We start from the raw sequence: 20,387 nt of genomic DNA, 5'->3' as shown, positions 1-20,387 counted from the left end.
CCTGCATCATACTCCCAAATCTTCTTTAAATTAGCTCTATGTCAAAAGGCTACATGGAAAGACCTTTTCTTTTGTCTGATAAAAGATAAATTGGAACAGTATCGCTTCACTTTAGGATCCAGGCGATCATTTGGTTTTATTCCAAAAAGAAGGGGCTTTTTTTTTTCTTTTTTTTGGTTTTGTTGTGTTTTGTTTTGTTTTTCTTTTTAAACTTTGGTCTCTAACTGCTTGTGTGTGTGTGTGTGACTTCAGTCGGTTTCTCCCTTCACTGTATTGCCATTTAAGCTATTCTCTGCTTACTGACCTTCTCTCAAATTAGCTGGGTGGATCTTGTGTATGATAAGACATTTAGCTCCACCAGAAGAGAAACATCTTACTGAATGTGTAAAACACTGCTTCGCTGGAGGAAAAGAAAAGTTCTGAAAAGGCAGCTGGTGAGCCAGATGAGTTCATTGCCCAGTGCCTCCTGGGGCTGTTCCTTATCAAAGCATGTGATTCCGTATCAAAAAAACGTGACCATGGAGAAACACTTAAAGACCCACGACTCCATTAGAACCTCCTTCAGTTTCACCCACCGCTTTTTTCTGAGGTCTCCGTGAGCAGGATCCCTCTTTACCAAGATGTAAGGCCTGAATGCAACCACAAGGGAAGTCTCCCCAGAGGCACTCTAACCCGGCTGGCCTCAATGATCTTTCATCTGAGATCAGCGTGTCCCCTGGGTCCCTCCAGTGATGCGTCTCTGATGCAGAGCTCATGTCAGACGGGGCAAGGGTCTTCGCCGCACAGACTTTCCGGAAACCTAGCTATCCGGGTTGCAGCCAAGTACGCGGGCCACGTCAGGGACGGTTGCTTCCTTGAGCCTGCTTCATTCCTTCCTCCACTTCTTCCATCAACAAATGCTTAACGAGCCCCTACTCGTGGCCAGATCCACGTGAGGAACCAGGCCCCCAGCCACAGGTGCTCAGAACGTGTCTGCAAACTCAAGTAGGTGCTCACAGAAATGAGGGCATGAGCTTCTTCTTCCGTCCCAGAAATTGCCCAGTGTCCTTTGCTGAACCTCAAAGCCCTATATCTGTCTCAGCATTTTAGAACACGGTGGGGGCATTTGGGGTTCTTGAACTAGTTGAAAAGTAATGAGAGAATATTTCAGAGGCTAAGGATATGCAGGAAGAAAACAAAATTATTAACCAATCAGAGGGATATATTCTCAGAAAATTCTTCCTAACAGGAAGAGATGCAGTGGGACGTGAGATGGGGTGGAGCCCAGTATAAACCTCTGTTTCTTTCCTGTAGGGTATCAATATCTCTGCTCCTTCCTCCTTCCCTCTTCTCCCCTTTGCTCTCCTTGCCTTTCCCCCCCTTCCTATTGTGTCCAAGCAACAGAACGCCTTTGCAAGAGAGAGATGTAAGCTGTTTTTCCAGCATGACTTGAAGCCCACTTTCCAAACAGTATCAACACGCTGTGACTGGCAGACTGGATTTTGGCTTTCAGTCCCCTGCCCAGTCGGCCCTGAGCCCCGCCTCTGCCCACGTCTCTCTTCTTCCCTCCTGCTGTCAAGGCTGTTCCCTCTCTTCCTCTCCCTCTCCCTCCTCCAGTTCCCTTCTGCCTCCACCCCTGCTCTAGAAAACCTAACGTGTATCACGAGCCTGGGAACTTTTCTGCCGTCTTCCCAGAGCCATTCGAATTTCCAGGAAGACCCAGGGAGGCAGTCTCCCAGTATTTGGCTGCATGCGGGGGTGGAAAAGGTTTCCAGGTCGCTTCTCTGCCTTCAGTCCTAGGGAACGGGAGGAGACTTTCTTGGTGCCCTGCACCATGTCGGGCATTACCTTCTCCTCCTATTCTAGAGTATGGAGTTGCCCGGACTGACGTGTTCAGAACTGTCCCCAGCACCCAGACTCTCGTGGGTGCCCAGAGAGGGCTCACGGGAAAGAAGGAAGGATGGATCCAAGCGCAGCAGCAGCTCCTGTCCAGGACTCACAGGCACCCACGTCTGGTTAGGGAACAGTCGTTCGCTACCTCTTTTCTCTCCTCCTCAACTGTTTTCCTTCATTTCATTTTTCTAGTACCTAGTCAGGCAGTGAATGAGATCCATGTGATTTTTAAAATTTTATTTATTCATTTATTTTAATTTGACCAGACACACACATACACACACACACAGAGAGAGAGAGAGAGAGAGAGAGAGAGAGAGAGAGAGAGAAAGTGAAAGTAATAAAATAAGCCACCAGGTCCAGGATTCGAACTGTGGTCCACCACGTGGGAGTGTCCAGTGCTTTAACCACCACACCATCTGCTGGTGCCCAAGATGCATATGATTTTTAAGCTTTGGAATTTTGAACATTTTTTGTAGCATGATTGATTTTCCCAAATGGTTTATTTATGTTTGGAGAAAATGGGTATTGCTAGTTTGTTGAGTATTGAGTTGGTTTATAACTATTACAGCATCATTATTAAAACCTATATTCTTACTTTTTAAAAAGAATTATTTATTTAATTTTACTTATTAATTCATTTATTTTTAATTTGACAGAGAGAGACACAGAAAAAGAGAGAGAAAGTTAGAAAGCAAACTACCAGGGCTGGGACTCAAACCATGGTCAGCCATATGGGAATTGTCCAGTGCCTTAACTACCATGCTACCTGCTGGTCCCTCATTTCTGAGTGAGGAGTGTTAAAGTCTCTTATTTTAATCATAGGGTTCTCTGTTTCTCCTTTTGCTTTTGCTTTTGCTTTACGTGTTTTTAAGCTTTGTTAGATTCATAAAGGTTAGTGACTTTATATCTTCTAGGTATTTATGCACCTGTACAAAAACTCCCCTCTTTATCTTTCAATATGTTTTTTATTTCCTTTTTAATCGAGCATTCTATTTTCTGATATTAATGCCTTTATTTATTTATTTAACCATGTGCCTTATTTGTGTTTTCCTTTTTTATTTTTAGATGATAGCACACACACATGACAGACAGAGAGAAAGAGAGCGAGCACATGGCAGGATCTTATCATGCCCTGACTCCCTCTTCCCAGCCCTCTAACTCTTCCGGATCTTGGGTACACATGCATGTTGCAGGCCACCCAGGGGATCTGAACCCACAGTTGGCTATGTGGCTTTCAGCAGTGCAGTACAGTTTACTACGAGTGTACCACCTAAGCTGGACCTGATTTTTCTCTTGAAAAATTAAAAAATAGTGAAATAGAAGAGCACACAGATTTATTAAACACATATACAAGTAAGAACAAATAACTGCTGACAATTATGTTGTCCTCTTTTTCTTGCTTAAAAATATAAAATATAAAATGTCACAGATAAAACTGAAGATTTCCTAATCCACAACTCCTGTTGTCATCAGACTTTTCTGAAGCACTATCACGAGTTTGGGGATATTTTTCTCATCTTTTCTTTTTTAAAAAAATATTTTTATACATTCAATCACATTATTTAGCTTACAAAGTGAAAATTTCAATATGTGAACATTTTCCCCCAGTCCAGTTGATCAAAATATCTTCAACAGATTACACCACACCTCCCCATCCCATCAGTGCTCTGCCTCTGTATCCTTCCTCCAAATGTCCTTCCCTAGTCCCCACTCCTCCACGCACAACACATCTGGCATCCACACCCATCTCTTGTGTTTGTACATCCTTTAGTCAATCAGTTTCTGTCATAGAGTGCAGACACTCAGTGTATATTAAGCGAGGACATACAATGTCTCTCCTTCATAGCCTGGCTTGCTTCACTCAGTAGTAAATCTTCCATATTCTTCCATTTTCTGTCAAAAGCCAGGGATTTGTTGTCTTTATGGCTGAATAGTATTCCATAGAGTATATGTGCCACAGTTTTTCAATCTATTCATCCATACAGGAGCATTTGGGTTGGTTCCATGTCTTAGCACTTGTGAATAGTGTCACAATAAACATCGATGTGCAAGCACTTTTCCAATGAAGAATTCTTCTGTCCTGTGGGTAGATACCAAAGAGTGGGATTGATGGATCTTATGGTAGTTCTATTTGTAGATTTTTGAGGAATCTCCAAATTGTTCTCCACAGTGGCTTTTTCATATGCCTTTTGGCTATTCCTATGTCATCCTTAGAGAGTTGTTTTCTCAACTCATTCTCCCATCTTTTAATAGGGTTGATCATCTTTTTTTCAGAATAGCTGCTTGAGTTCCTTGTGTATTCTGGTTATCAGTCCCTTATCTGATACATAGTTTACAAAAATATTTTCCCATTCTGAGGGCTGTGTATTCACATCAATTACTGTGTCTTTTGCCGTGCAGAAACTTCTTAGTCTGATGTAATCCCACTTGTCTATTTTGGGGATTATTGACTGTGCTTTGGGATTCTTATTTAAGAGATCTTTGCCTACTCCAATGTCTCCCAGCATTTCCCCAGTATTTTCCAGGAGCAGTTTTATAGGTTGAGGTCTTAGGTTTAGATCTTTGATCCACTTTGAGTTGATTTTTGTTAAAGGTGAGAGGTTGGGGTCCAGATTCATATTTCCACAGGTGGATATTCAGTTTTTCCAGCACCATTTGCTAAAGAGGTTTTCCTTTTCCCACTGGATTGACTGGTACCCCTTGTTAAAAATAAGTTGACTGTGTGTTTGGAAATTTATTTCTGGGGACTCTATTCTGTTCCTTTGATCCACATGTCTGTTTCTGCCAGTACCAGGCTCTTTTGATTACCACAACTTGTAGTATGTTTTGGGGTCAGGGAGTGAGATGCTGCATACTCCACTTTACTTGTGCAGGATTGCTTTGGCAATACAGGGTCTTTTATGATTCCAGACAAATTTTATGATTGTCTTTTCTAGATCTTTGAAGAGGATGTCTGGTACTTTGATTGGGATTGCATTAAATATGTAGATTAATTTGGGTAGAATTGCCATTTTTGATTGTATTGATTCTTCCAATCCAGGAACATGGCATATCCTTCCACTTTTTTGTGTCATTTTCAATTTCTTTTCTTAGCTTCTCGTACTTTTCCCTATGGAAGTCTTTAACTTCTTTGGTTAGATTTATTCCTAAGTATCATATACTTTTTGTGGCTATGTTAAATGGAATAACTTTTTTCAGTTCTATCTCAGTCTGCCTGTTGTTCGTAGATAGAAATGCTATAGATTTCTGGATTTGGATTTTGTATCTGGCAACTTTACTGTATTAATGTATTACTTCCCGGAGTTTTCTCATGAATACAATTGGGTCTTCTATGTATACAAACAAGTCATCTGGAAATAGAGAGAGTTTTGCCTCTTTTTTTCCTATTTGAGTGCCTTTTATTTTATTCTTTTTTCTGATTGCATTGGTGAGGACTTCCAGTACTATACCGAAAAGGAGTGGAGAAAGTGGGCACCCTTATCTTTTACCTGTTTTTAGTGGAAAAGCTTTCAGTTTTTCTCCATTCAGGATAATGTTTGCTGAGGGTATTTTATAGATAGCTTTTATTGTGTGGAGAAATGACCTTTTTATGCCAATATTGCTGAGAGTCTTGATAATGAAGAAATGTTATATCTTACCAAATGCTTTTTCTGCATCAATTGATATAATCATACCGTTTTTATCTTTCTGTTAATATGGTTTATTACATTTATGGTTTTGCATATGTTGAAATAATCTTGCATTCCTAGAATAAAGCTTGCCTGATCATGATGTGTAATCTTTTTTATAAGATACAATTTGCTAGAATCTTGTTGAGAATCTTTGCATCTATATTCATCAAAGATATTGGTATAAAGTTTTCCTTCCTTGTCCTGTCTTTATTGGTTTTAAGGATAAGGGTAATGGTGGCCTCATAATGAATTAGGGAGAATTTCACCCTTTGGATCTTTAGAAATAACTTGAGCAATATAGGGGTTAACTCTTCTTTGAAAGTCTTGTAGAATTCAGAGGTGAAGCCATCAGAACCAGGGCTTTTCTTTGTTAGAAGGTTGTTTATTAGTGATTCAGTCTGCTCACTTGTTATGGGCCTATTCAGATTTTCTACATCTTCCTGGCTCAATATCGGTAGACTATATGTATCCTGGAATTTGTCCATCTCATACAGGTTTTCTTGTTTCTTGGCATATAGTTTTTCATAGTATCCTGTAATGATGTTTTCTATTTCTACTGTGTCTGTGGTTATATTGGCTGCTTCATTGTGGATTTGATTTACCTGGTTCCTTTCTCTCTTTTTAATAAGTCTCACTAGAGGTGTATTGATTTTGTTTATCTTTTCAAAGAACCAGCTTTTACTTTTTATTTATTTTCTGCATAGTTTATTTTTTTTCCATTTATTTCTGCTCATATCTTTATTATTTTCTTTCTCCTGGAGTTTTTTGGATTTTTTTTCTGTTGCTTTTCCAATTCTCTGAGGCATGATGTTAGGTGATTCATTTGCCTTCTTTTCATCTTCTTCATATGTGCACTAATTGCTATGAACTTCCCTCTTATGACTGCTTTAGCAGTGTCCCATTTATTATGGAAACTCGTGTCCTCATTGTCATTGATTTCAATGAACCTTTTGATTTCGGACTTTATTTCTTCATTAGTTGTGAAGTCATTCAGGAGTAGGTTTAGTTTCCATGTATTTGTGTATTTTTGAGGATTTCTCTTGAAATTAAAATCAAGTCTAATTCCATCACAGTTGGAGAAGATGCTGGATATAGTTTCTATGCTTTTGAATCTGTAGAGGCTTTCATTGTGTCCTATAATATGGTCAATCTTCAAAAAAGTTTCATGTGGGAGTGAGAAAAAAGTATGTCTTGTGGTTTGGGGATGGAAAGTCCTATAGATGTGTGTTAAGTCCATTTGACTTACAATATCATTTAGATCCTTTATCTCTTTACCTATTTTTTGTCTTGATGATCTATCCAGAGGGGATAGTGGAGTGTTGAGGTTTCCAACAATTAGTGTGTTGCAGTCTATGTCTCCTTTTAGATGTAACATTCTTTCCTTCACTTATTTGGGTGCTCCTCTGTTAAGTGCATAGATATTTGTAAGCGTTATATCTTCTTGATTGATTGACCCTTTTAGTACAATATAGTGTCCTTCTTTGTCTCTTCAAATAGTGTTCATTTTAAAGGCTATTTTGTCAGAAATTAGAATCGTGACTCCAGATCTTTTTGGTTCCCATTTGCATGGAAAATCTTTTTCCAACCCTTCACTTTTGGTCTATGTATGTCTTTATCCATGAGGTGGGTTTCCTGTAGGCCACAGATAGAGGTTTTCTGTTTTTTTACCCATTCAGCCAGTCTGTGTCTCTTGATAGGAGAATTTAATCCATTCACATTCAATGTTATTATCGATGTTACTGGATCTGTCCCGACCTTTAAGTTGGCCATTGTTTTAGTTGCCTTTTATTCCTTTGTTTCTATCTATTAATTCTTTAGTTTTCCTGGAACAGTACTTTCTTCAAGGTTTCTTGAAGAGCTGGTCTGGTGTTGGCAAAGTCTTCAGGTTCTGTTTGTCTGAGATGATTTTAATCTTTTTTTCCCATATAAAGGATAATCTTGCAGGATATAATAATCTTGGTTGAAATTGCTTGTCTCTTAGAAATTGTCTCTTAACACTTTCAATACATCTTCCCATTCTTTCCTTGCTTGCATTGTTTCCATTGAGAGGTCCCGTGTTAGCCTGATGGGATGACCTTTGTAAGTCACTTCTCATTTCTCTTTTGCCAGTTTTAGTATCATGTCTTTAACTGTTGTCTTGGACAGTCTGGCTAAGATGTGCCTTGGGGAAGATCTTCTGGGGTTGAGTCTATTTGGGGTCCTTTGTATTTCTTGGATCTGGATACTTGAGTGCCTCTCTAGACTTGGGGAATTTTCTTCCAGGATTTCATGGAATAGATTTTCTACGCCATTATTAGTTTCTTCACCTTCTGGGATGCCAATTATTCTGATGTTTGGGCGTCTTATGAAATCTAGTATTTCTTGTGTATTATCCTCGTGGTTTTTTTGTTATTTTTCTCTATCTTCTTGGCGGTTTTTTACTAGGTGAGAGGTTTTATCTTCTACATCGGAGATTTGATCTTCTGCATGGTTCTAATAGACATTTAATACTTTCAAGAGAGTTTTTGATTTCCTGTATTACAGACTTCATCTCTAATAACTCTGTCTGATTCTTTCTCAGAGTGTCCATTTCTTTTTTCATATCGTGGAAGGACTTCCTAATCTCCTGAAGTTCGTTCTCTCTTTTCTGTTCCAACTCATAGAATTTGTTCACCATGAATGTTCTAAATTTTTTCTCGGACATTTTGTTAACGTCCTCAGATTTTAAGAAAGATGGAGGGAAGTTACTCTGCTCCTTTGACGGAGACCTATTTCCTGGCTTATTCAGACCTGAGGCTCTTTTTCTACTTCTAGCCATTGGAAGATGTATTCACTTTTGAATACCTCTTAAGAGAACGTTTCTTCGACTAGGAGCAAGTGTGTTTCCCTTTTGCTTTGAATTGATGTGTTCGTAAGTCTCTCTTCTGTTGTTTTTAGCAATGTGGTCTAAAGAGGGGTACTCTTTTCAAGGATCTGAAGAGTACTATCTACGTATTCACAGGTGGTTCAGTACAGAGGAGGATCCCAGGAACCTTACAATACTACAATCCAGAACTGTGATTCTGGATCTGTCTAATCCCTCTGGCAGGGTGGAGGATGAGGAAGGGAGGATAATGTAAGAGGAAAGAAAAGAGTATAGAGGAGAATAAAGAAGAAGTGCGTGGTGTGCGATTTCACCAGGGGCCTAGAGATGGAACTGGAGGGCTCCTGCAGAGCAAGGCCCGGTCTGGTCTCCTCATCTTTTCTTTTCTTTTCTTTTCTTTTCTTTTCTTTTCCATTCTTCCTTCCTTCCTTTCTTCTTTCTTTCTTTCTTTCTTTCTTTCTTTCTTTCTTTCTTTCTTTCTTTCTTTCTCTCTCTCTCTCTCTCTCTCTCTCTCTCTTTCTTTCTTTCTTTCTTCTTTCTTCTTTCTTTCTTTTTTTCTCTTTCTTCCTTCCTTCCTTCCTTCCTTCCTTCCTTCCTTCCTTCCTTCCTTCCTTTCTTTTTCTCTCTATTTTTGCTATAGGGCACATGCACTCACCACATACACACACACTGAGAGAGAGAGAGAGAGAGGAAGTGAGAAATTTCCCTTCCTCCGTGGGGGATGGCCACATTACAATCCCTTCTTCTCCATTCTCCTCAGGATTTGGGGCATGCACAAACACATGCCCAGCGTGTTTTTCAAGCTGGTTGGTCTGGGACTTGAACTGCATAGCAGGCCATGTGGGATTCAGTGCCTTGACCTCCATGTCACCTGCTGGCCCAGCTATCTATTATTTACACTTTTACATACAGCGTGTCATTCCTACACAGTAAATATTAGAATTTTTGTGGTTAAATTTACATAAATGATGTCATACTTACGTAACATTCAATAATCATTTCTCCTTTTTTGCATTTAATGTTGCTTGTAAGTATTCTGTTAATATGATTTTTATTCCTCTCTATATTCTCTGTTTTCAATCTCTCTGGGAGCATCCAGGATTAAAAAGAATTTTTCTTAAGATGATAAGGTACAAATTACTCACTTTTTTTTAATTTTTTTTTACTTTTTTGTTCATTGATACTCATTTGTTGTTAATTTACTACTTGCTTTGGGAGACTTTAGGTTCTTTTACTTTGGAAATTGTTTTCTTGTCTTCATTTTTCTTTAAACTTCTGGTACACAGTTGAGTTTATCATTCTCCTCATTTCAAAGCCTACTCATAATTGGCCTGTCTGTGCATAACTTCTCTCATTTAATTTTACCATCTTTTCTCTGATATTGCTAATCTGAACTTCTGTCCCCTCCACTGGAACTCTTTCTAATACGTTTGTTACATATCCTCACCCTATATGGTGTTTATGCCCCCCCCTCACCTTTTCTTTTCCTTTCCTTTTCTAAACCCCAGATGCAGAGGATCAAGTTTGTCAAACTCCTCGGTTCATGAATATTGTCATTATTTGTTTACTCAGGGCTCCTTCTTATTTCATTTATTCTGTTTCCTCAGCTACTCCAACATTTTAATCCTCACCCCTGGACATTTCTCTGTATTTTTATAAAAGGTGTAGAGTTGTTTATGTGTGAAGGTATGTTCTATTTACACACATGGCATTTTGCTGAAGAGCATGTTTTTTACTTACACTTTTCATTGGATACTGGCTTTTAAAAACTCATTCATGTTGATGTTGATGTGTGATCTCACAGTCCTTGGATATGGGACCAGCAATGCATTGCTTGTGTGTGTGTGTGTGTGTGTGTGTGTGTATTTGTTTTTACTGGGGTTTAAGAAATGGGCTGGGAGGGACCAGCAGTTGGCGTAATGGCTATATTGCTGGACTCCCATGTAGTCGGCCGCAGTTCAAGTCTTGGACCTGGTGGCTTAAACTCACGCCGGGTGCGTGTGCGTGCGTGCCCAAGATCCCGAGAGGAGAATGGAGGAGAAGGGATTGCGGCGTGACCATCCCCCCTGGGGGGTGATTTCTCACTTTCTGTCTCTGGCCCTCTCTGTCTTTCTGGCAAGCGCATGCGCCCTATAGCAAAAACCTCTCAAAAAAAAAAAAAAAAAAAAAAGACATGAGCTGGAGAAATACCACTTCCGGCATGTTCCCCCACCCCCCACCCACATGGAATGAATGTCCATTCTAATCTTCCTGGGCACGTTTTGAGAGCTTTTTCTTTTGCTTAGAGCTGCTCTTGCTGCTAGCAGCCTCTTCAGGTCCATGGCTGACTGACTCCTCCTTGGAAGACAATTTCCTTTTTCTCTTGGGGATGCTCCTGTTGACTGCCTCTTCAGGATCATTGACAGTTTCCTCCTTGGGTGAAGACCTCCTTCCTCTTGGGAAGACTTATACTGCCAGCTGTTTCTTCAAGATCACTACTCACCACTTCCTCCTGGGGAAAAGATTTCTTTTTCTTGAGTTTGAGGGGAGAGAGAGCTGGGTCTTCTGTTCCATTCTCCTGAGGAACCTCCTGGGGATTTTGATTTTTCTTCTTCTTTTTTTTCCCCCATCTCCTCCTGCTCCTCTGGAGTACTACGGCTGTTTTCTGAAGATGCCAGGGCAAGCACTGGCCATTTCTTTTCCTTCTTCCAGCATTGCTTTACTTGTTACACAGCAGTCCCTTCTCCCTGACTTGTATACCTCCATTCCTTACTACTTCAAACAACATCATGATGAACATCCTCCACATGTGCCCAATAGACCTAGATGGGATTTTCTTGAAATATGTACCAGGAGTGTAATCTCTGACTCATGGATATAGGCTTTCTTAGCTTAATTAACTACCGCCAGATACAGCCTTCAAACGTGTGTGTCATTGCACACCCCTATCAGCAATGGAAGTCCCTTATTCTAATGTTAAGTCAATATTTCCATTGTCCAAATATCTATTTTTTCCAGTCTAGTAAAAATACAGGAATCTCTTTTAGTATTTTAATTTACATTTTAAAATCTCTAAACATTGTAGCTATTTTGTTTTTCTTTTTTGTGATTGCCACTCATATCATGTTCCTCAATTTTTATTTTCTGTTGGGTTGGCTGGATTTTGTTGAGATTATCATTGGGTTTTATAAATTCTTTATAGAAATTAGACCATTGTCAATTTAATAAATTGAAAATATTTTCTTCCAATCATGTGCCCTATAGTTTTGTCCACAATGTCTGTCAGTGAAGAAAAATCTTCAAATTTTATTTAATTAAATCTGCATTTTATGTGTTGCTTAGGATGTAAGATTTTGGAATTTTATTTCAGACGTGTTTTCCATCTTTAGAATCTAGAGATTTATGATCTACTCTATTGTGAACTTTATAGTTTTACATTTTATTCTTAAATCTTTAATTTATCTGAATTCTATCTCTATGCATTATATTAAGGATTCAGCTTAAAATGTTTTCTAGTGTCATTTTCCCCAAAAAAACTTTCTTTTTTTAAAAAATTTTTGTTCCTTTGGAGAGGTTTTTGCTATAGTGTGTGCGTTCACCAGAAAGACGGAGACAGAAAGTGAGAAATCACCTCCCAGGGGCAATGGCCATGCCGCAGTCTTCTCCTCTCGTCTCCTCTTGGGCATGCACACACACGCGCCTGGCGTGAGTTTAAGCCACCGTGGTCAACTACATGGGAGACCAGCGACATAGCCATTACACCAACTGCTGATCCCCCCCCACAATAGCCATTCCACCAACTGCTGACCCCCCCCCCCCAAAAAAAAAAACAACTTTCTAAAGAGGCCATATGTCCCATATTATTTTGTGATGCCACATTTATCTGTATCAGATTCTTATAGGCATATGAGTAGGCTTGTGGGATGTCCTCTATTCAATATATCATTCAGACACTCTTGGGAACCAGCAGTTAGCGTAATGGCTATGTCGCTGGACTCCCACGTAGTCGACCGCGGTTCGTGTCCCGGACCCGGTGGCTTAAAACTCACGCCGGGCGCGTGTGTGTGCTTGCCCAAGATCCCAAGAGGAGAATGGAGGAGAAGGGATTGTGGTGTGACCATCCCCCCTGGGGGGTGATTTCTCGCTTTCTGTCTCTATGTCTCTCTCTGTCTGTCTGGCGAGCGCATGCGCCCTACAGTGAAAATCTCTCCAAAAAAAAAATATATATATATCATTCAGACACTCTTCATTTAATGACTGAGTTCTGTTCCTATCACTAAATTGTTAAGTGATGAGTTTAAAGGCCATGCCTTGTATTTGTAATGGTGCCATAGGATATGCATTTTTCAATAGATATCACATGATGCCACACTGAATCATGTACTTCTGTCCCCACAAAAAGCATGTATTAGATAAGCACCAGAAAGTGACAAGACACACCACAACACACTAAGTTTGGGGTAATTATTTTTATTTCTTTTGAATAATGAAAAGGTCTAAAAGAAACTCCAACTTGATAACTATAAACAAAATATGTTGTCTTGCATGAGTTTGAATGCTTCATGTAGTGAATACTAACCAACTGTGGGAATGAGACAAAGAGTGAGAAAGGGGATTCCCTGCTTGCTGGAAAACTGTTTGTAAGTCAGAGCGTTCACTAAATAGGTAGGTCCTTAAATGAGGAGTGGTCAGTCTGTCCTGTATCAGCAAATTTTTTTATTTTTTATTTTTTAGATTTTGGCCATAGGGTGCATAGAGAAAGACAGTGGGAAAGTGAGAAATCATCCCCCCATGGAGATGGCCTCGCTGCTCCTTTCTCCTCTCTGGATTATGGACACACGCGCACATATGCCCAGCATGATCTTCAGGTCACTGGGTCTGGAAGTAGAACTGTGTTTGGCCATGTGAAAATCCAGCTACCTTAACCTCCATGCCACCTGCTGGTCCCAATACATTGTTTCCATTGCTCCAGCTTTGTAGTATGTCTTTATAGCTAGTCGGGCTGTTTGAGGATGCTTCCTTTATAGACCTTTATCTTTCCTTATAGACCTTTATCTTTCCTTATAGACCTTTATCTTTCCTTATAGGTCAATTTATTAAGCTCTATAACTGCCTCCTTGAACATTTCATTGTAAATATAGGACATTTTAGATCGTTTGGGGAGAGGAGCATTGACATCCTTCTACCACTAGGTGTCCTCACTTGGGACTGTGGGTTGTCTATTCATTCAAATCTTTCTTTGTGTTGCTCAGTAAAGGTATGGACATTTTTTGTTCATTTTTAAACGATAGCTTTTGTTGCAATCCTCAATGGCATCTTATCTTTTATTATGTTTTCTTGTTATTCCTGGCTTAGAGAATACTTTTGAATTGTGTACCTTGCTATTATACGTGTTAGTCAATTTGTGCTGCTATAACAAATACTATAGACTGGGTGGCTTATAAACATTTATTTCTCACAGTTCTGGAGGTTGGGAAGTCTTAAGATCAATGTGGCAGTAGATTGGCATCTAGTAAGGGCATCCTCACATCATAGACTATGTGAGAATTTTTCTCGAAGGTCTTTTTTATTAGGACACCAATCCCATTAATAAGAGCTTTATGCTCGTGCCCTAATCACCTCCCAAAGTCTCCTTAATACCATCACCTTGGGATTAGGATTTGAACATATAAATTTGGGGGTGATATATTCATATAGCATTACATCTAACAACTTACTAATTTTTACTTTTATTATTTATTGATTCTGGATTCTTCGTTTGTTTTGTTTTGTTTTGTTTTGCCTGGGGCTTTGGAAGAATGGGTCTTTGAAATATTTAGCAAAATTGTATATTTTTGTGTCTATCTTTCAGATTTACATTAAGAAACAATGCAGGCATCATTCTTTTCCTTTGTTTGTTTGGCACTCTACACAATGTTTCTAAACAATATCTATGTTACTATGTATCTCAACATGTGATTACTTTTGCTATGTACAAAGTACAGCACTATGTTTTGTTTATCCATTTTCCTAGTTACTCATTCCTAGGTTGGTCTCCCTCCTGGCTATAAGAAACAACATCCTTATGGATTCTTTATTTCTGTTATGTTCCTTTTATGGAGCTGAGTACTGATACTTCCAGAGCAGTATCAGAAACGAAATTGAGGGATCTTAGGATATATGCATGCTGCATGTCACTAATAGCTTCTGTTTGTTTCCCAGAATTACTGTACTGGTCTGTACATCCATTGATGTTGAAACAGGATTTCTTCTTCTATATCCACCATCACCATCATCAGTTATTATTCAATTTTATAACCTTTACTACTGTAAAGGCTGCAAAGTTGTATTTTGCCAGATTGAGTTTTTTTTTCCCCTCCTTCTTTTAATTACTGATAAGGTTAATCATCTCTTTATGAACTATTAGTCACTCTGTTTTTTTCTACTTGAACTGCTCTCCTTGCTTTGCAAGAGTTCCTTGAACATCCTGGCATAAATTGTTGCAATTATCTCTTCCCAACCTGTGCCTGGCCTATTCATTTTGTCCCAGGTATTCTTTGTGGTACGTTGTCAGAATAATTTCTAGGTACTTTTTCTTCTTCTGTTACTGTGAATGACATCTCACTTTCTGTAATAGCTTAGGTGATTATTTAGTATTTATTTTGGGAAGTCGATCTTGTTTTCGGCCAACTCTGTTAAACCCTCTTATGATTTTTATAGTTTATCCAGTTTTGATGTACTGTCTAGGTAGAAAAAAAAATTTCTGCAAATAATGAGAATTTTGATTTTCCTTTCTTATCCTGTTCTTCTTATTTCTTTTTCTTTTTTTCTTCTGTGGGCTGACGTTGCTAGTACTAGGTTGAACCTAGTTAAAGCAGGGAGAGTGGGCATCTTTAATTGGTTGCTGATATTAAAGAGAACATATCTAAAGATTTCCCATGCAATAGGATGTTTATTCTGTGTTTTCATCTATAAATATGTAAAAATAAGGAAAGCCTATCTTTTCTTAGTTTTCAGAGAACTTCTATTATAGTTAGACTTTTGTTTTAAATAATTAGGCTATTATTTGCACCTAATTAAGCAAATTTCTCCTTGAGTTCATCAATGTGTGGAATACATTTCCTTTTAAAAATAATACTGGGGCCAGTAGGTGCCATGATGGTTAAGGTGCTGGACTCCCACATGGCTGACTGTGGGACTGTAGTTTGAGTCCTGGACCCGGTGGCTTGCTTTCTCACTTACTTTCTATCTTTGTCTGTCTTTCCCTGGTGAGTGCACATGCCCTGTAGCAAATTAAAATAATAATAAAATTAAATAAAAAATCATTTAAAAATGAATACTTAAAAAAAATTGCCAGATGGGACCTGCAGTTGGCGTAATGCCTATGTCACTGGATTCCCATGTAGTCTACCACAGTCCGAGTCTTGGACCCAGTGGCCTAAACTCTGCCTGGCGCATGGACATGTGTGCCCAAGATCCCGAGAGGAGAAGAGAGAAGGAATTGTGGTGTGGCCATCCCCCCTGGGGGGGTGATTTCTCACTTTCTGTATCTCTGTCTCTCTCCGTCTTTCTGATGAGCACACGTGTCCTATAGCAAAAACCTCTCAAAAAAAAAAAAAAAGCCAGAGGATGCATGCACTCTTTGGAGAGCAGAGAGAGGGAAAGTGAGAAAGCTCCCCCCTTGGGGGATGGTCACACTACAGTTGCTTCTCATTTTTCTCTACCGTTGGGATTTGGGGCTTGCATGCACACACACCTGAGGTGTATTTCAAGCCACCAGGGCTACGACTTCAGCTGCACAGTCAGACATGTGGGATCTGCCTTCCTTAACTACCATGCCACTGGCTGGCCTAGTAATTCTTCATATTACACTTGTAGATTCAAATAACAATTTTCAAGCGTCTATTTTTTTTCCTTTATGATTTCTATCTGTGTTTGGGATCACAGATACGTAAGCCTTATAAATGAGTTGGACAAACTATTGTATTTTCTAGAACATCTTATATAATACAAAGCTTCATAGTTTTATAAGCTAGTGTTGAACAGTTTCTTAAGAAAGTATCTCCTTAATGCTGTCTAAGCCTGAGGTTTTTCTTGGTGGTTGAAGTAGGCAGTAATGGTAGTCTTTAATTATATAAATGATGTGACTTATATTTCTTTAATGGCTGATTTACTTCCAGCTTGTCTTTTTACCATATTTGGCATTATATGTTCTTTCGAAAACTTGATTCATTATTGTTATATATACAGTTCATAATTTAAAATTTTATTTTGTTCTCTATTGTATTCTGTAATTTTATCTTCTTTTTGATCTTGCATTTTGATTATAATTTATTTCCCCTTTTCCTTCATCAGTCTTAATGGATTTGTCAATTTTATTTATATTGTTAAGTAATGAGTTTAAAGGGCCAGCAGGTGGAGTGGTGGTTAAGGCACTGGACTCTCACATGGCCGACTGCAGTTCAAGTCCTAGACCTGGTGGCTCAAAACACACCGGATGCATGTGTGTGCATTCTCCAAACCTCCAGAGAATGGAGAAGAGATTGAAGGCATGGTCATCCCTCTGGGGGCTGATTTTTCACTTTCCTTCTCTCTGTCTGTCTCTCTCTCAGACAAGTGCATGAGCCCTATGGCAAAAACCTTAAGAAAAAAAAAAAAAGAAAGAAAAGAAAAGAAAAGAAAAAAAGAAAAACATAAACTGCTCTGCCTCCTCCCCAACTGGCCGCCACTGAACGATGAGCAGCTAGCACCACAGTGGTTTAGCACCCATGAATGAAGACTCACCAGTGCACTCCACAAGGTCTGTACTTGGCTGGCTGGGTGTGGGGCTATTTTTAGTTTTTTTTAGAAATTTCCATATTGTTTTCCATAGTGGCTGTAAAAATTTAATAAAAAATAAATTTAATTTAAAAAGGAATGAGTTTATTTAATTATTTTTTTTGGTAGAGGTTTTCACCTTATGTTATGTGTGCTCACCTGAGAGAGAGAAATAGAGACAATGAGAGGGAAAGGGAGAAATCACTCCCCAGGGATGATGGCCACACTGCAATCCTTTCTCCTCTGTTCTCCTCCTGGGATCTTGGGCACGCATACACATACCCCGGCGTGAGTCTCTAGCCACCAGGCCCAGGACTTGAACCGTGGTTGGCCATGTGGGAGTCCAGTGATGTAACCACCATGCCATCTGCTGGCCCTTGTTTATTATTTTTTATTTACTTGAGTGTTTTTCTATTTTACTGCTTACCCTTATTTATTTTTTGGATTATTTTTCTTATTTTGCTTTTGGATATATATTTTTTGTTGTTCTCCAAACCTCTTAATTTGAACGCCTACTTTATGAGTGGTCTGGTAAAAATATTTAAAGCTATAAATTTAAATTTATAAAGCTGTTCTAGGTGTGCTTTATGAGTTTTGACATGTAGTCAAATGTAAATGCCTTATGAATTTTTAACCATAAATTTTAATTTCTGAGGAGGGTGTGTCAATATTTCAAACTAAAATTATTGACTTATCTATTTATTCTTGTGATATGTTGGTTGCTAATTTATATATTTGGAAGTTATGTCTTTAGATTTAAGTATGCTTATAATATGTGTCTTTTAGATGTATTATTCATTTTACTAGGCCAGAGTTTTTTCTCTTTCTAAGACTTTTTTTTTGCCTTAAATTAAATTATGCTTTCATATTAAAATTACTACTCTCATTTTATATTTGCCTTCTAAGATCTTCTTCAATTTTTTTTAATTTTCTAACATTTCTTACCATTCTATTTGAGATGGTCTCCTCTAGGCAATTCATTAGCTGTTTAAAAAAGCCAAAAGAATTCTGAGAGTCTGTCATTTTTATTGGTGAATTTAACCCAATTTCGAATATCACACTTAACTGTAATTACTATGATGTTAGATCTTATTTCAACTCTTGTAGTTCCTGTTTTCTATTTAATTCTTTTGTATTGTTTCTGTATTATTATTCTTTTGTATTATTTTTGTATTATTTCTCCTTTTCTAACTTCCATTGAATAGATCAAATTTTCTTCTACTGATATAAAAGTTGTGGGACCAGCAGTTAGCATAATGGCTATGTCGCTGAACTCCCATGTAGTCCACTGTGGTTTGCATCCCAGACCCTGTGGCTTAAACTCATGCCGGGTGCGTGTGCGTGCATGCCCAAGATCCCAAGAGGAGAATGGAGGAGAAGGGATTGCGGCGTGGCCATCCCCCCAGGGGGTGATTTCTCACTTTCTGTCTCTCTGTCTCTCTGTCTCTCTGGCGAGCGCATGCACCCTATAATAAAAGCCTCTCAAAAAAAAAAAAAGAATTCTTAATTTTTGGTTGCCACTAGTGCTGCTTATTGTGTTCTCCTCCATGTTTGTTCTCCTCGTTTTGTTTTCCGACTTCTCCGTTGTGGAGGGACAGGCAGACGTCTCATCACGTGCATCTCGATACCATCTTCTTGGACTATTTATTACTTACAAGACACACTTACTGTGTAAAATTATTTATATTAAATGTGAAGCAGAGGAAAATCACACAATGCAGCAACCCCCGTAATTGGTAGGTACTGAACTGCTGGGAATCGATCTACAAAGTCTTGAGAACCAGGAAAGGTCACTTTTTACGGTTGAGACTTCTTTTCCCTCTTCTGAGAGAAGCAGGAGCCTGGAATCCTGGCAGCCCCAGAAGGTGGTCAGGGTGGGGCCTCTTGTCTGCAACCCTCAGGGCACCTGCCCTGACTCCTCTGGTCTGACCCAGCAGATCTTTCCAATGGAGTAGTTCTGCTGACTCTAGCCACCTGTCCCATACCTCCACAGGAAGAGGAAGAAGAGCGGGGAAGGGAGAGAAGAAGAAGAGGAGAAGGAAGAGGAGGAGGAGGAGAAGAGAAGAGAGAGGGAGGTGGCAGAGGGTTCCTGGGACTGGGAGGTCGGAGGTGCCCGCTGCTGCGCAGAGCTCTGAAGATGACAGAACTCTGAACGAGGTGGCCAGACTTGGAGCACTCATCTCTGTGCCCTGGCTAGCCTCAGAGAAGGTCTTCTCTCTCCCTTTCTCCCTCTCTCTTCCTCTTCCTTCTCCCCTCCACCTCGTCCTCACGCCTTGCTGGTCTGCACAGATGTGGACCTTTGAGAAAATGAACCTCATTTGAAATGTATTCCAGGCAAGTTCTCTTTCTTCGTCTTCATACATGAACCCTAAAATCGCCAGGGAGGAGGAGGCCCAGAACCCAGCACCCTAAGATCCAGATACCTTGCCTACGAGAAGCGAAGGCAGGCTCCCCCCGGCTGCTTTGCTGATGCTTTTGTGCAGCCAAGATGGAGACACATAGGTGGTTTCTCAGCGCCCCTTCCCCTGCCACACTGCCGTCCCTCCCTGGCAGGGGCACGAGGCTGGTCCCAGAAGAAGCCAGGCTTGCCCCATCCTCGGTCTCTGTGGTCTGTCCTCCTGCCTGGAGAACGTTCCCATCAAATGAGGACAGGGTGTGCCTCATCTCTCTGGGGACTGAGGGGGCCTATCCTGGCTCTAGTGAATAAGCAGGGCTGGTATTGAGGGAGGGGAGGGAGAGAAAAGAGGGACAGGACCAGCCTGAGGGAATAGGGCCAGCTCGGGGACACTGCTGAGCTGTGAGACCTTCTGGACTGTCCTTCCAGGACACACAGTGCTGACAGCACTCGAGATGCTCGAGGAAGACCACTCATGAGGGCAGGGGAGGCATCCTGGTGGGTGAAGTTCATGCCTGAGGCTGAGTCCCCATCAGATACCGGCAAATCTAACTCGGGAAACCCAGCTCTTTGGAGTGGAGCCTACCCTCTTCTCAAGCGTCATCACTCTGACAGGAGACTGAGGCCTATGACAGTTCTGAGGTTTCCACCAAGCCAGGGCACTGTTGGTGTCTGCAGAGGAGAGGGGCGGCAGGTCAAGCCTCTGCATGAGTCTTCAGAGACCTGAGGTGGCTGGACTTCCCGGTCAGCAGACTCCTGACTCTATGAGTAGTCATCTGATGGCCCAGGCCCGAGGGCTCTGTCCTATGGCTGCCCCCACTGGGAGCGA

At 40.1% G+C, this 20,387-nt stretch overlaps 1 long non-coding RNA gene across 1 annotated transcript in view; it reads left to right on the top strand.

Annotated features, from left to right (window-relative positions):
- Nucleotides 1-16,998: 16,998 nt before the first annotated feature.
- Nucleotides 16,999-20,387, top strand: part of LOC102499817 (uncharacterized) — an 18,166-nt gene continuing 14,777 nt past the window's right edge. The window contains exon 1 of the long non-coding RNA XR_335940.1: nt 16,999-17,146. This is a non-coding gene — a long non-coding RNA (uncharacterized LOC102499817). The remainder of the gene's footprint in view (nt 17,147-20,387) is intronic.

Source organism: Tupaia chinensis, unplaced genomic scaffold (genome assembly GCF_000334495.1).
Source record: "Tupaia chinensis unplaced genomic scaffold, TupChi_1.0 Scaffold000574_1, whole genome shotgun sequence".
NCBI lineage: Eukaryota > Metazoa > Chordata > Mammalia > Scandentia > Tupaiidae > Tupaia > Tupaia belangeri.
Note: the sequence above shows the minus strand (reverse complement) of the source record. Positions and strands in the feature narration are given on the sequence as shown.